This window comes from Cannabis sativa, chromosome 9 (assembly GCF_029168945.1).
Source record: "Cannabis sativa cultivar Pink pepper isolate KNU-18-1 chromosome 9, ASM2916894v1, whole genome shotgun sequence".
NCBI lineage: Eukaryota > Viridiplantae > Streptophyta > Magnoliopsida > Rosales > Cannabaceae > Cannabis > Cannabis sativa.
Genome location: NC_083609.1, coordinates 25,116,465 through 25,135,073, shown reverse-complemented (window position 1 = coordinate 25,135,073; position 18,609 = coordinate 25,116,465).

Genomic DNA, 18,609 nt, shown 5'->3' with positions numbered 1-18,609 from the left:
TAATTAGGTTAGACTAAGATAATTAACCTAATACAATTATTTAAATAAGGCAAATGGGCCTTCACAATTGGGGTAGTTCATGTGAGGGAGAGCTGGGTTCAGTATGTCGTACCCACTTCTATGGCCCCCAACTCTCACACAAGGCCCAAAAGAGAGGAATTTAACCTTTAAATAAATAATTGTTATTCATTGAATAAGCCCAAATCTAATTAGGCCTAAATAAATTTCCTTATGTCAAAATTTATTTTAGCAACCTAGTCCATTTACTTAGTAAAAACTTAAATGGGCTCCCTATATGTATCTAAGCCCAAAAGCAAACATATAGGCTCACACAGGTCAAATGATTTGGATGGACCCTATCATGTTACTAGGTTTACCCAGATGAAAGAAGTACAAAATTTACATGTTACAAATTATTTATAAGATCTATCGTCAATTGGACTATGATTAAAATCAGATCATTGGACCATGATCTGTCAACAAGTTAATCATAGCAATTTAGATCAGATAAATAATAGGTTTGTTAAAAAGTTTTGAATAAACAATATAAACAAACAAACATTGTCCATGTAACAGATGTGAGTCAAGATATTAATATAATTAAATTATTATTCTTAAACTAACCAAATAAAGGAAACTAATTTTAAAATATCTAGGTTTATTTGAATCAAATTAAATTAAATATCTAATAAGATCAATGATTTAAAAGGAAAGAATCTTCAATATCACTTTTAGATCTTATAATTTAATAAAATAAACCAATTTTAAAATAGATTTGGTTAGATAATTATTATTTTAGGAATAAAATAATAAATGAATAATAATTACCATAATTATATGTCAAAATATCTCAAATTAAGCAATATTCAAATCTCTACAAAAATATCTATGTTATTTAAATATTTAAGATATGATTTATAAATTTCTAATAAGGAAAAAATGATATATATATATATAGAAAAAATATCATTTTTATACTTATAATTTATAAATAATTAAATATTTAACAAAATAACAAATTTTTGAATTTGAAAAACATTATGGTAAGTATATCTATAAAAATATCTATGTTAATTTCAAATTTATTAATTATTTAATTTGTCATATAAGATAATTTTAATATAATATTTTAAATAAAAAGACAAAGTTATCTTTTAATTTAAAATATCTTAAATATCAAAATATCTAATCTTATAATTAAATAACAAATAAATATTAAAGAAGTTAACAAATTTTTAAATCTGACCATAATAGGAAATATTTAAAAATTAGAAACAATCCAAAATAGAAATATTTAAAATTGGAAAAATTCCAAATTGAAAATATTTAAAATTGGAAACATTTCAATTTAGAAATATTTTAAATTGGAAAAATAAATTTTGGAAAACAATCCCATGAAAAAATTGGATTTTTGGGGAAAAACCCCAAAAATTCGCAATTTGGGAAACTGCCACCCAGGAGGCTGCATGCAGCAGCCCAGGAGGCTGCCACCAGCCCCTTACGCGCACGCAGCATGGGCACCCAGCCGAGAAACCTCGGCAGATGCAGGGTGCATGGGCGGGTAATCTCGGCGCAAGCAGGGGAGACACGGGCGAGGCTTACGGGCGCTGGCAGGGTGCACTCAGACGTGTCACGCGCGTGCGATTGAGCACCCTGCATACCTGAAATCCCTATTTTTCCAAAATTCATAACTTTCTCAATTTTTATCGGAATCGAGTTCCGTAAAAACGAAAATTGCTCAATTTTTCACAAGGAATCCAAATAAAATATTTTCAAAAACTGAAAAAAATATTTTTCATGGAAAACGAAACTGTACAACATCAACATTCATCAAGCAACACATAAACCAACATGAAACCATCCAAATCAACACAGAAACATGCAATCATCGTTTTAATTCATATTACATGAAAGTAAATCATTACCATGGCTCTAGTGCCAGTTGTTGGAAATTATTTTACCAGGATCTAGATTTACTAACAAGTATGTTGGATTAACAACCTAATATGAATTGTAAAACAATGAAAATAAACACATATAAAGTTAGAAAACCTTACAGTGGGTGCAGCGGAATAATATGACTCCTTCCGTTCAGATCTCTAGCCCTTGATTCCTTTTTGTAGCAGAGCATCACCAAGATCTGAACCTGGATCTTCTTTTCTCCTTCTTTGATGCAGAAATTCCATAGTCTTCCATACCATGATTGAGATACCACTTGATGTGTGTGGGCACTACTCATCTCACAAGGATTTCGAAAATTCTCTCTCTTTTCTCTCTTAATTTCGTGGCTGATAGCATGCAAGAGAAGAGACACAAAGGTTGCTTTATATAGGGAGAAGGGAGAGCACAACTTTCCAAATAAAACAGTTTTCTCTTTTACTGTGTAATTGATTAACTGCCTTATTTAGTGTTATAGTGAGATTTCTCTCACCTAGAAACTCGAGACCAGACTCCTCTTTAAAGGACACGTGTATTCAGATTTCCAATGAAGGCTGAATGTCCGTGAGAGATTTCTCGAAGTTTAGACCTCGCGCAGGCTAAAAATAGCGAGATACTGTAGGTGCGACTTAAGTCACACCGCATAACCATAATTCTCATCATGCAGGGTAGATCCAATTCGCATATGTCAGAACATGTGCGAGTGTCCCCCTCTATACCTCCGTGACGAGTATAGAGACCAATGCCCTATGATGCAGTTTCGGTCCCGGCGACCCAATAGCCCTAACAGACCAATATAAGTTCGCATGTCCAGATGTTACCAGCTTCAACATGCGATGTCTACAAAGGGCGATTACCTAAGGACGCAGACGTTCCAAACGTATGTGCGACCCTACGAGCTCAACAGACGGAACATGAACGGTCAACTCGCAGATGCGAAAGACGCATACGTTGATGAATTTAGTAACTGTCATACATTTATTAATGTTAACGTTGTTTGAGTTTAGTCATTGCAATTCAATGTGTAAAATTATGGATTAACAATAAATGTGATCCTCATGTAACCGATTGGACACCTACTTTGTATATAAAGGGGTGATCCTCCATGAAAATGGACCTACGAATCCTTTGCTACAGTGGACTAAGCAGAACAAAATCTGACTGAACCACTATAATTCATCGTCTTATTTATTTTTTCCAGCCTTGTTGTTTATTCTCGCATTCCCATCCGAGTACTCGCCATTTTAGGTTGAATACTCGCACTTGTCATCCCTCAAATAATTCCCTGTCTTATCGATTAAATCATACATTTTGGTATTGCGAAATTTGCTCGACAACATTTGGCGCCGTCTGTGGGAATTCGACTGTAAGATTCTATTCACTTCAAAGAACACCACTCATCATGGCTGGAAATCACGCTAATGGAGCTAACAACGAATCCATCAATATTGGAATGATGAGCGTACCATTGCCTGGAGCCGAGTGCCACTGTAGACGTCATCAACGGCGGGGTAGGGAGGAGCAACATCGGACCACTCAACCTATTTCCGTAAACAAGCCGGTCCTCAAGTCGGAGGCACGTCCACACCACCAGCAACCATGCACTTTCCCCCTGTCACCCCGGCGGTCGTGTCTGAAGGAGTGGTCCAGCTCACGACTGATCAATACGCTACAATCCAGGATCAGCTGCGAGCACTACAAGCCGAGGTAGATGGACAGAGCCGAGCTCGACGCCCTCCTCGGGTCCCTGCCATTCGTAACGAAAACCCCCAGGTAACAGTTTCCCGACGTCAAACTAACCGTGCACGCAGGGAACGAAGAACTGATCCTGAAATCTTGGACTTGAATCACCCGACGTCAAGAGACCAATCTGCAAGGTTGCCTAACCAGAGCGCGCAAATCGACGAGGATCCTGAGCGCCGCAACCCTCGCAGTCGTCCACCTCGAGATAACGACGCAGAGTCAGCCTCTTCATCCTCGCATGGCCGCACTCCGAGCAGGTATACGAGGTCTGGCTCTGTGCAGACACAGCAAGGAGGACACTATCGTGTACACCGAGGTGATCTGCGTGATCATCTCAACGCAGTCTTTAGGGCGCGCTCCCGCGGCCCGCATAACACGGAGACGCTCCATGATCCCCATACGGGCGATCAGGGTGTCAATACAGTTAACAACCCGCCTATCGCGCCGATCGCGACTACTGGGATCAATATCCCCTCGAACCTTGCCGCAGTGGCTGCGAGCCCCGCTGTTGTAGCAACTCCATCCCCTGCGACAGGAGGAATCGATCAAAGTATGCTTCTGCAAGCCTTGAAGATGCTCGAGCAGCAGCGTAAGCCCATATACAAGCTGCACGGTACCTCGCCTTTTACCGCAGAAGTGCGACAGGCCCAACTTCCAAAGGGGTTTCGTTTATCCGAATCCCTCAAATATAAAGGTACTTCTAACCCGTTAGATTACCTGGAAAAGTTTAACACTATAATGGAAGTGGACCAGGTACCGCAACTTGCGAAGTGTCGCATTCTCGCGGCCACACTCGAGGAGAATGCCCATGATTGGTTCACCCAATTACCGGAGGCATCGATATCGACGTGGGAGAACTTCGTCGACTTATTCCTCACACATTTCCAGGCCACGATGACATATAGGCCACCCTATACGACTTTGGCCAATATCAAACAAGAGCCTGGTGAGTCTTTGCAAAATTATTTCAAGCGTTTTAACGCCGAAGTAACGAAGGTTGAGAAGGCCCCCGAGTCTTCGCTTGTTTGCATGCTCATAACAGGTATCTTGCCAAGAACCGACTTCTGGAAAGAACTACAGGCCCGAAGGCCAGAATCCTTGGTAGAGTTCTTCGCCATGGCCGAACCTCATAAGAGAATCGAGAATTCCTTGGCGGAGTTGGAAAAGGGCAAGAACAAACGGCGATTGCCCATACCGCGGTCGCGGTCCCGCAGTCCGCGAGGAAAGAATTCCAGGGGCCGAAGCCCCAGAAGACGCAGTCCACGCAAACCGCGGAGCCCGAAGCTGGCTAAGTCACCCCCAAAAAAGGAGTCCTCGCCAAAAAGAAAAGGAGGACCTCGCTTCGTCGATTATACCGAACTTGCCGTACCTCGAGACCATATCTATGCGATTGAGGAAAGGAACGGCGTCTTCAAGAAACCGCCTCCCATCAGGGAAAATCGCGACCGAAGAGATCCCAAAAAGTTCTGTAAGTACCACAAAGACATCGGTCACACTACCCTTGAGTGTTGGGTCTTGCAGGACGAGATTGAGGAATTGATCAGAAGGGGAAAGTTCGACAAATATAAGAGAAATGAGGAAAGACATCCCCAAGCGGATGGCAAAGAAGATGGTCAGAACGCGAGTGGCTCGAGAACGCCTCGCAACATTTTAACCATCATCGGAGGACCGCATATCGCAGGCGACTCTCGCAAGTCACAAGAAAGGTATGCTAGAGAAGCTAAGGAGAGGCCGTTAACCAATGTAAACAATCTTGGTGAACGGCCGGAGAAGCTCTTCCAAAAAGAATGCGAAGACATTGTCTTTATGGAGAGCGATACGAGATGGGTCCACCACCCGCATTCTGACGCACTCGTGATAGTCGCCAATATAGGTGGAGACAACGTCCATCGCATATTGGTCGACAATGGAAGTTCGGTGAATTTACTGAACTTCCAAGCCTTCAAGCAAATGGGGTTACAAGAAAAGGATTTACGGCCAATGACATCGAGCATCTACGGCTTCTCGGGAGATGTCATAGCTATCAAAGGAATGATCAAACTCCCAATCACTTTGGGAACTGCCCCAATAACTGCCAAGTCGATGGCCGACTTCGCAGTAATCGACCAATACTCAGCGTATAACGCCGTGATTGGGCGGCCAATTCTGAAGGAGATGAAGATCGTAACTTCGATCTATCATCTAACAATGAAGTTCCCCACTCCCTCTGGAGTAGGATCAGTGAGGGGAGTCCAATCTGACTCTCGAGAATGTTACAATGCAGCTGTTAAGCTCGCAGAAAAAAGGACAGTTAATGTTATTTACCTTTTGAATGCACCACCACCTCGCCAGGAGATCCTCAGGATCGAGGAGGTACCGCACGTGGACAACCTAGACTTGGACCCAAGAATCCTTGATCACACCGCCGCAGCCCAAGCCGCGGAAGACACAATCGAGGTACCTATAGATCCTATGGATAATAATAAGGTTTTAAAGATTGGTTATAGATTAAATATACAGTTGCGAGAACGCTTGACGACTTTTCTAAAACAAAATCTTGACATTTTTGCCTGGAAACATTCAGATATGGTCGGAATATCTCCACAGGTCATGTGTCATCGCTTGAACATTGACCCAGAAGTGCGAGGTGTCCGACAAAAGCACCGCAAAATGGACCCCGCGAGGTACCAAGCGCTGAAAGAGGAAGTTGACCGCCTCCTTGCCTGCGGCTTTATACGGGAGTCATTTTACCCCGACTGGTTAGCTAACCCAGTACTCGTGCCAAAGCCCAATGGCTCATGGCGTACATGCGTTGACTTTACAGATTTGAACAAAGCCTGTCCCAAAGACAGCTTTCCTCTTCCTAGCATTGACCAGCTTGTCGATGCCACTGCAGGTCACGCACTTTTAAGCTTCATGGATGCATACTCGGGATACAATCAAATCCCGATGTACGAACCAGACCAAGAACATACCTCGTTCATTACTGATCGAGGATTATACTGTTACAAGGTAATGCCTTTTGGTTTAATAAACGCAGGTGCGACTTATCAAAGGCTAGTGAATATGATGTTCGCAGATCTTATTGGAAAGACAATGGAGGTATATGTTGACGATATGCTAGTAAAATCGCAACATGCGGAGGATCATATCACGCATTTACAAGCCATGTTCGACATATTACGACGATATAAGATGCGTCTAAACCCCTTAAAATGCGTCTTTGGAGTGGGTTCCGGAAAATTCCTTGGTTTTATGGTAAATCAGCGAGGAATAGAAGCCAATCCTGCGAAGATTAGAGCGTTGGTAGAAATGCCATCACCGACTAAGCCAAAAGAGGTTCAGAGCCTCACAGGCAAAGTCGCGGCTTTAAACCGCTTCATATCCAGATCCTCTGACAAATGTAAAGAATTTTTTCAGATTTTGAAAGGTAACAAGAGGTTTCAATGGGATGAGAAATGCGAGCAGGCCTTTCAAGCGTTAAAAACGCATCTGGGGCAACCTCCAATTCTATCAAAACCATTGCCCGGAGAGGTTTTGTCTATTTATTTAGCCGTCTCTGAGTACGCGATCAGTTCAGTACTAGTCCGCGAGGACCAAGGACGTCAACAACCGGTGTACTACGTCAGTAAGCGATTATTAGACGCCGAGACGCGTTATCCTCAAATGGAGAAACTGGCCTTCGCCTTGATAATATCCTCAAGAAAATTGCGACCTTATTTTCAGGCTCACAGCATTGAAGTTTTGACAAACTTCCCCTTAAGACAGGTTTTGGCAAAGCCAGAGACATCAGGGAGATTGTTGAAGTGGGCGATGGAGTTGAGTCAGTTCGACATCAGGTATAAACCAAGAACTGCGATCAAGGGGCAAGCCCTGGCAGATTTTATACTTGAGTTCCCAAGCACAGAGGTGGCGGTTGTAGAGGGTGGAACTGACATCGCCATGATGGGCAAAGAGGTATGGACATTGTATGTCGATGGAGCCTCAAATAATGAAGGTTCTGGCAGCGGGATCTTGTTAATCAGTCCCAATAATTTCAAGGTACACGCTGCTCTACGTTTTGAATTCTCTGCATCTAACAATGAAGCCGAGTATGAGGCTTTAATCGCAGGCCTGAAATTGGCTCTCGAGATGAAAGTCGAATATCTACAAGCATTTAGCGACTCTCAAATCGTGGTATGTCAAGTGAGTGGAGAATACCTAGCGAGAGGCGGAAGATTGGTTAAATACTTAGCCATCGTTCGTGAAATAATGCAGAAGTTCAAACATGTAGTTGTGTCTCGAGTACCGCGTACTCAAAATGCCCACGCAGACGCATTGGCCCGACTGGCCTCCACCAGAGAAGCCGAATTACTCGATGTAATTCCGGTAGATGTATTGTCTCATCCAACCATAGATCGAGAAACAATCATGGAGATCGATGACGTTCAGGAGATTACCTGGATGACTCCTATCCTTACATACCTTGACAAGGGGCTCCTACCTGACGATAAAATAGAAGCAAGGAAATTGCGACGACGAGCAGCCCGTTATGTGATATATGACCAGAGTTTGTATCGCCGAAGTTTTAGTCAACCACTTCTCTGATGTATCGGTGGAGAAGGTTGCGGTTACATACTGCGCGAAGTGCATGAGGGAATTTGTGGAAATCATACTGGAGGTAATTCCCTTGCCTTAAAAATTATGCGACAAGGATATTACTGGCCAACATTGCGACAAGATGCCCTCGCATTTGCAAAAAAGTGTGATAGATGCCAGCGAATAGCCACTTACACACACCAACCCCCGAGTAACCTCCATTCTATCACGAGTCCCTGGCCCTTTGCAATATGGGGAATTGATTTAATCGGTGAGTTACCCAAGGGAAAAGGCGGAGTCAAATATGCTGTAGTCGCGGTTGACTATTTCACGAAGTGGGCTGAAGCGAAAGCACTCGCAACCATCACTGCGACGAAATTACGCGAGTTCGTCTACACTTCCATCATTTGTCGTTTTGGCATTCCGCACAAACTCATTTCAGATAATGGAAAACAGTTTGACTGTAAAGAAATGCGACAGCTATGCGATGATTTAGGGATTAAAAAAGCCTTTTCCGCAGTCGCTTACCCGCAGAGTAATGGACAGACTGAAGCAGTCAATAAAATAATTAAGCACACCATAAAGGGAAAGTTAGAAGATCGCAAAGGGGCATGGCCAGATGAATTATCGCAAGTCCTATGGTCTTATAACACAACCCCTCGATCTACAACCGGCGAAACACCCTTCTCGCTTTCTTACGGGTGCGAGGCCATGTTGCCAGTAGAAGTGGGGGCAGGTTCCTTACGCAGAGATGCTTTTGATATCTCGCAAAACAACGAGAATCAGTTGTTTTGCCTTGATCTTTTGGAAGAAAAGCGTGATAAAGCGCAACTACAAAACGCGGCTTATCAACAACGAACAGCAAGCTGGCAGAAGTCTGGGGATGAACTTTTTTCTGAAGTGTATGAGCTAGAGGGAAGTTAAGAGAAAAGAGGGAAAATGGGAAAATTTGATTCGTATCAAAGCGTTTAAATACCCATATCCCTTATTAATTGGGATCATGACACGTGGCAGTCAGAATGCCTAAGGTCGCCCAATCTAACGGCCAATTATGGCCACGCCTACACGAAAACCGAAGGGTTTTGTGACGTGGCATCCTAGAGATAACAAAAATTAATTATTACAGCCGTCATTTTTCGAAACCCTCGATGGGACAACCAAAAGGTCACCTCCTCGTGACAACCTTTCACCTGTCTCTCGAGCAATAGTTTCCCTCAGTGACCGCTCTGGTCACGTCGCGAAACTAGGGGCATGTGTTATAGTGAGATTTCTCTCACCTAGAAACTCGAGACCAGACTCCTCTTTAAAGGACACGTGTATTCAGATTTCCAATGAAGGCTGAATGTCCGTGAGAGATTTCTCGAAGTTTAGACCTCGCGCAGGCTAAAAATAGCGAGATACTGTAGGTGCGACTTAAGTCACACCGCATAACCATAATTCTCATCATGCATGGTAGATCCAATTCGCATATGTCAGAACATGTGCGAGTGTCCCCCTCTATACCTCCGCGACGAGTATAGAGACCAATGCCCTATGATGCAGTTTCGGTCCCGGCGACCCAATAGCCCTAACAGACCAATATAAGTTCGCATGTCCAGATGTTACCAGCTTCAACATGCGATGTCTACAAAGGGCGATTACCTAAGGACGCAGACGTTCCAAACGTATGTGCGACCCTACGAGCTCAACAGACGGAACATGAACGGTCAACTCGCAGATGCGAAAGACGCATACGTTGATGAATTTAGTAACTGTCATACATTTATTAATGTTAACGTTGTTTGAGTTTAGTCATTGCAATTCAATGTGTAAAATTATGGATTAACAATAAATGTGATCCTCATGTAACCGATTGGACACCTACTTTGTATATAAAGGGGTGATCCTCCATGAAAATGGACCTACGAATCCTTTGCTACAGTGGACTAAGCAGAACAAAATCTGACTGAACCACTATAATTCATCGTCTTATTTATTTTTTCCAGCCTTGTTGTTTATTCTCGCATTCCCATCCGAGTACTCGCCATTTTAGGTTGAATACTCGCACTTGTCATCCCTCAAATAATTCCCTGTCTTATCGATTAAATCATACATTTTGGTGTTGCGAAATTTGCTCGACAACATTTAGTGTGATCCACCACTTTCCTATTATAGCTAGGCTTTGATTAGCAATTACATGACAATTAAAAAATAAAAATAATAATTGGGAAACACAAAGGGAGTGCTCGGCCATAGAGGGAATATGGGCCTCACTTGGATTTTGCAGTTTCCTCAATTTTATTTCAATTTCTCCAAAAATGCCATTTTTCCAATTCTAATCATTTAAATGCCAAAACTAATTATTTAATAGATTATTAAATAATATTGTCATTTAAAATAATTATTAATTAGACATACAAAGTCTCTTAATTAATAATTAAACCTAGAAACCCTTTTCTTTACGATTTCATCCTTAACCTGTGAGAATTCATAAAGTAGACATAATCTAACTTTTAGAATTATAATTGATTAATTAAAATCAATTAACTGAGTCTTACAAGCAGTATGGCCTCAACTAGTATGGGGACCATGGGTCTATATAACCGAGCTTCCAATAAGTCGAACCGAATTTACCAAGTAAATTCCCTAACTTATTAATTCCTCATTGAATCCACACTTAGAACTTGGAATTGCACTCTCAGTCATATAGAAACGCTCTATATGTTCCACGATATAGACACGTCATTAGTTATCCATTGTTATAACCCTAATGTGATCAATGATCCTCTATATAGATGATTTACACTGTACAGGGATTAAATTACCGTAACACCCTACAATGTATTTTATCCTTAAAACACTTAACCCTGTATAAATGATATTTCACCTAAGTGAAAGAAGATCTCCACCATTTATCTTCGTTTGGTTAAGCTCGAAGGAAATCATCCTTTACTTCTATTTGCCAAATAGAAGCTATAGATTCCATATTTATGTTAGCGCTCCCACTCAATTGCACTACCGTGTTCCCAAAATGTAAGTATCAGCCTGACCCAAAAGTAGGCTTAACTAACAAATCAAAGAACACGAGTAACACTCTTGAAATTGAGCCTAACCATATCAGGATTTCGATCATGTGATCTAGGATCAACAGGTGATATTGAATTGAATAGATATTACGGTAAGTTTCAAAATCTAATTCAAAGTTCAATATCGGTACATTCCAATGCATACTCCATGCATCCGATACTGGTAAACTTTGCCAATATCCTGGAAAGGACATAACACTTTTCCAAGGTGTAAGAATACCTATCGCTGATTATACCATGTCAGTCTAAATCCAGTGTTCTGACAAATCAGGGAATCAACTTTTGAACATATAATAAAGATTATATTCCACTGTGCTGACAACACTATAATCTTTAACCAACTCATATGTTCTGGACTTAAAAAGAATTCATACATTATATACACATATAATCATGAAATAAATCATGTGAACCATGCAACATAAAATGTTATTTCTGATCTTTATTAATAAGTAAATCTGATTATATGAAATGAGTTTTATTTAGGGCATAAAACCCAACAGGTAGTGCAATTGAGTGGGAGCGCTAGCATAAACATGGAATCTATAGCTTCTATCTGGCGAATAGTAAGCAAAGGATGATCTCCTTCGAGCTTGACCAAACGAACATAAATGGTGGAGTACTCATTTCACATAAGCTGAAATATCATTTATATGGGGTCAAGTGTTTTAAGGAATAAATACATTGTAGGGTGTAACGGTAATCTAATCCCTTTACAGTGTAGATCATTCATATAGAGGATCATTGATCACATTAGGATTATAACAATGGATAACTGATGATGCATCTATATGGTGGAATATATAGAGCATTCTATATACTGAGAGTGCAATTCTAAGTTCTATGCGTGGATTCAACGAAGAATTAATAAGTTAGTGAATTTTAGTGCTAAATTCTTGATCTACTTATTGGAAGCTCGGTTATATAGATCCATGGTCCCCGCACTAGTTGAGATAATATTGCTTGTAAGACTCATGTAATTGGTTTTGATTAATCAATTATAATTCTCAAATTAGACTATGTCTATTTGTGAATTTTTCACTAAGTAAGGGCGAAATTGTAAAGAAAGAGTTTTAGGGGCATATTTGTTAATTATGATACTTTGTATGGTTCAATTAATAAATATGATAAATGACAATATTATTTAATAATTATTTATAGTTATTAAATAGTTAGAATTGGCATTTAAATGGTTGAATTAGAAAATTGGCGTTTTTGAGAAAATCAGATGCAGAAAAGATAAAACTGCAAAATTGCAAAAAGTGAGGCCCAAATCCACATGTATAGGGTCGGCCACTTTTATAGGAATTTACCTCTGATATTTTCATTATTTTAATGCCAAATAATTCAAACCTAACCCTAGTGGAATGCTATAAATAGATAGTGAAGGCTTCAGAAAAATTACACTTTTTTCTGACACTTCTGATTCAGAAAAACCTGAGCCTTCTCTCTCCCTATCTTTGGCCGAACCCACTCTCTCTCTCTTCCTCATTGAGATTTCAAAATACTTAGTGTATGAGTAGTGCCCACACACAGTTAGTGATACCTCAACCATAGTGAGGAAGATCGTGAAGAAAGACTTTCAGTAAGAAGGAGTTTCAGCATCAAAGATTCAGAGAAAGAGATCCAGGTTCAGATATTGATAATGCTCTGCTACAGAAAGGAATCAAGGGCTAGATATCTGAACGGAAGGAGTCATTATATTCCGCTGCGTCCAATGTAAGGTTTCCTAAACTTTATACGTGTTTAATTTCATCGTTTTAGAAAGTTCTTATTTAGGATGTTAATAAACATACTTGTGAGTAGATCTAAGATCCTGGTAAAATAATTCCCAACATTAATATCCAATTGAATTTTTGATTCTGGACTAACTTTGTTTATTTGATTCTTCTTATTATTGGCCAAGCTACTTGAACTCAGTACTATCTTAGTGAGTTGGATCGGAAAGCTTGACAAATGGGTGAAGATCGTCCAAGATGAAGATGAAGCTCATTTATTTATCTATTTTTGAATTCATTGTTTTAGATTAAAGACAATTTGGATTTCGAATTTTAGTTTGGGATTTTTATCCCTGTTTTGTCATAATGTTGCAATACATTTTTTTTTATTATTAATAATATTTTATTTTCTATTCAAATAAATTGTAATTTATGAGATTGAGCTTCATTTACTTCATTTTAAACCACAATTACCACATTATATTTATATGTTTGTATGTGTAAGTATTTTTATTATTGATACAAATTCTATAATATTTACAACTCTTCATAGAGTTATATTAAATAAACACTAGAAATTATTTCTATGTTTGTTAATAATTGTTAATTCTAATACAATTATTGAGAATTTGTTTAATAAAAGGATCTTTTGATCTGATAGGGGTGGAGAAAAGTTAAGAAAACTATGCAGTTCAACGATCTTTTATATCTAATGAACTCTGGATTATATTCAACTCCACATAATCTCTATAACACTTAGAGAATCATGATCTTTATAACCTTTAGGGGTGGATCATAATCTCTATATACTTAGGGGTGGAATTTATCCACAATACCCTATGTAACATATATTTTCTTTAAACATGGAAGTAATATAATGAATTAGCTATTATCAGAATAGTCCTTGATCTTGATTGTATGTTCCAATTTAGTTTTACTGTTGTAGTAAATAACGATACCTATAAAAGTTCTTTGATAATGTATCACACTACCTTAATTGAGTGGGAGAATTTTAAAATTATTTACCCATCTTCATTTGGTTGACACTTGTGATAGGAACTTAAGAACACTACTGAAAAGCAAATCTAACCATTCATGTGGATAGAAATAACTTATCAGAATTATGAGGGTAAGATAAAAGAATTCTAGCACAGTCTATTCGAATGACTTGAGCCAAGATTTCTTAATCCTCATAAAATTTTATGGTATCTTAATTTTGATTACTTAATCTCTGGCAAGTATTTTTCACTTCAAATACTAGTCTGGTATGTTGATGATTTAGTCTTAAAAGAAACATATAGTTCTAGACTAAGACAATAAGTCACAACTAGATAACTCTCCAAACAATAAAGAGGTTAAAAGTATTATTTAATCAGACATCTACTATTGAGTGGGAGCTATCTGAGATGTAATCAAATAAGGAACGTTAGAAGATATTCAAGAAAGATTTATGAAAGTGATCTATATGTTAGATAATAAGGAACTGTATATCAGTTATCCTTATATCTACCCCAACTCATTCAAATTTTGAGATGGTGGTTACTCTGGGGGTGGAGGAGTTATTCTATAATAATTTAAGCTCTACCAGAGAGAATTTATAACTTTGTAAATTCGAAATTACCAGAAAGTTATTTTACTGAAGAAAAATTCTACGCTGTATTATCTCAATTCCATATTTTAAAATATGAGAGATATGTCTTCTGTTTATTCAGATGTACTTTAAAACAGTAAGGATTTCAGTATCCCATGATGAGAAATGCATATAGTAAAGGATGTTTCATAAATATTTTTATGAACTAGTTTCCAGAAGTTTGGGTGGATTCAAATATACTACACTTGATCTGAAGATCAAGACAGCAGATTGATTAATTTGCACAGTTTGTTTTATGTTAGTGCAAGTGGGAGTTTGTTGGGTTTTGTGCCCTAAATAAAACCCTTTACAATATGATCAGTTATCAATATAAGAAATTTGAAGTGATTTATGTTTGCATGAATTTTACATGCTTATGGTTTAATATGTTTATTATGTTTATACACAAAATCTGTTAAGTCCAGATCATATGTTTACTCACACTTACAGTATTGTCAACACAGTGGAATGTGATTGTGATTATATGAATCAAAAGACTAAGTCCCTGTTTCATCAGTGTTTTGGATTTACACTGATGTGATTATCAGCGATGATGTGTACTTACACTTGGAGTAAGTGTAATGTTCTTTCCAGGACATTGGTAAAGTATACTAGTTTCGAATGTATGGAGTATACATTGGACTGGACCGATATTGAAATTAGTTAAGATATTATAAACTTACCATTATATCTTTCCAAGTCAACATCAGTAGTTGATCTTAAGATTAAAAGAATCTAAATCCTGATATGCTTAGGCTCAACTTGGGAGTGCTATTCATGTTCTTTGATTTATTAGTTAAGCCTACTTTTTGGTCAGGGTGATACTTATATTTTGGGAACATGATAGTATGATTGAGTGGGAGTGCTGAACATAAATATGGAATCTATAGCTTCTACTGGTGTATAGAAGTCAAGTGATGATTCCCTTCGAGCTTAGCTAAATAGAAGTAAATGGATGAGCTCTTGTTTAAGTGACTAATTCTTAGATCACTAAACATTATTTACAGGTAGCTAAGTGTTTGAAGGGGCAAAATACGTTGAGGGGTGTAAACGGTAAAATTATCCCATCTCGATGTAAATCATCTATATAGAGGATCTTTGATCACAATAAGATTATAACAATGGTTAAATGAGATAGCATATCTATATCGTGGAACATATAATATGCTCTATATAAGTCTGAGAGTGCAATTGTAAGTTCTAAGAGTGGATTCAACGAAGAATTAATAAGTAGGGATTTACTTAGTAAATTTGGTTCACTTATTGGAAGCTCAGCATATAGATCCATGGTCCCCATTCTAGTTGAGACTATACTACTTGTAAGACTCAATAATTGATTTGTGATTAATCAATTATAATTCTAAAGTCAGACTATGTCTAATTTGTGAATTTTCACTAAGCAGGGGTGAAATTGTAAAGAAAAGAGATTCTAGGTTTATTTATTAATTAAGAGACTCTATATGTCTAATTAATAATTAAATTAAATGACAATATTATTTAATAATCTATTTTAGTTATTAAATAATTAGTGTTGGCATTTAAATGGTTAGAATTGGAAAATTGGCGTTTTTGAGAAAATAGAAATAAAAATTGTGAAAACTGCAAAATCCAAGTGAGGCCCAATAACACATGTGGCCGGCCACTTAAGCAGCTTTTTCCAATTGATATTTTCATTATTTTAATGCCAAATAATTACTAACCTAAACCTAGTAGTTGCCTATAAATAGAAAGTGGTGGTTCAGTCAAATAACAAGTTTTTCAAGCCTTCTGTCAAAAAATTGCTTTTTCAGAAAACTGAGCCTTCCACTTCTCTCTCTACAGCCGACCCTATCCCTCTCTCTTTTCCTCTTCATAATTTCGAACCTTAGTGATAGAGTAGTGCCCACACACAACAAGTGGTACGTCAATCATAGATTGGAAGACTGTGAAGGATCACACACAAAGAGAAGGACATTCGGGCTCAGATCTTGATAATACTCTGCGACAGAAAGGATACAAGGGTTAGAGATCTGAGTGGAAGTAGACATTATTCCGCTGCAACCAATGTAAGGTTTTCTTAACTTTATATGTGTTTAATTATCGTTTTAGAAAGTTCATATTTAGGGTGTTAAATAACATACTTTTGAGTAGATCTAAGATCCTGGTAAAATAAATTCCAACAATAACTCTGCCAACTGATCCACTGAATAGGTTGTTTTAACTGGCAGAAAATGAGCAGACTTCGTGAATCGATCTACCACAACCCAAATAGAATCGAACAACCCTGTGGTTCTAGGTAACCCAACCACAAAGTCCATCGTGATGTCCTCCCACTTCCATTCAGGTAGGGTTAACGACTGTAACAACCCTGCTGCTTTCTGATGTTCAGCCTTAATCTGCTGACAGGTTAGGCATCTCCATACAAATTCTACCAAATTCTTCTTCATACCGCTCCACCAGAAGTAAGGTTTAAGATCCTGATACATCTTGGTGGTGCCGGGATGCAAGGAATATGGGGTTGTATGAGCCTCTTCAAAGATTTCATTCCTAAGTTCCATACTATTTAGAACGCAAACCCTAGCTTTATACAATAGCATCCCGTTGTCTCACACTGAAAAATCCATGGCTTGACCAGCTGAAACCTCTTTTCTAATTTTTACTAGCTTTTGATCGGTCATTTGAGCGACTTTAATTCGTTCTAACAGATCAGATTGCAGCGTCAAGTTGTGAAGCTTGCCTACAACAAACTCAATGCTAGATCTGACCATGTCCTCTGCTAACTGGGGTGAAATCTGAATCATACTAGCTACCTGCCCGGGACCCTTCTTGCTCAGGGCATCGGCCACTACATTGGCCTTCCCATGATGATAAAGGATCTCACAATCATAGTCCTTTACTAACTCCAACCAACGCCTTTGTCTCATATTCAAATCTTTCTGAGTAAAGAAGTATTTGAGACTTTTATGGTCGGTATAAATTTCACACCTTTCTCCATAAAGATAATGCCGTCAAATCTTCAAAGAAAATACTACTGCGGACAATTCTAGGTCATGAGTCGGATATCGCTGTTCATACTCCTTTAATTGACGGGAGGCATAAGCGATAACCCGATCAACTTGCATCAGTACACACCCAGACCCCGTCTGGATGCATCACAAATTTTTGTCAGAAGGCAAAGCTAGCACTGGGGCTGTAATCAACCTCTGTTTCAGCTCCTGAAAGCTACCTCACATTTGTCTGACCATATAAATCGCTGATTCTTTTTGGTGAGCTCGGTTAAGGGTGTTGAAATTTTAGAGAACCCTTCCACAAACCGGCAATAATAACTGGATAGACCCAAGAAACTTCTAATTTCTGTCACTGTTTTCGGTGTCGGCCAATCCCTGACGGATTCTATCTTTCCTGGATCCACCTTGATCCCATCCTTGCTAACAATGTGCCCTAAGAAAGACACATGAGATAGACAAAATTCACATTTCTTGAATTTGGCATAAAGCTTGTGTTCCCGAAGCCGTTGCAGAACCATTCGAAGATGTACCTCATGCTCCTCTTCTGATTGAGAGTACACAAGGATGTCGTCGATAAATACAATTACACAGATATCAAGGAAATCGTTGAATACTCTAATCATCAAGTCCATAAATGCTGCAGGAGCATTGGTTAGTCCAAACGACATAACTAGAAATTCATAATGTCCATACCTAGTACGGAAGGCTGTCTTCGGAATGTCCTCCTCTCGGATTCTCAACTGATAATAGCCCAATCGGAGATCAATCTTGGAGAAGACCGTCTTCCCTTGGAGTTGATCGAAAAGATCATCGATCCTAGGTAATGGATATTTATTCTTAACTGTTAGCTTATTTAACTCCCGATAGTCGATGCACATTCTCATAGACCCATCCTTCTTCTTGACAAATAATATCGGAGCTCCCCAAGGTGACACACTAGGCCGGATAAACCCTATGTCAAGTAACCCTTG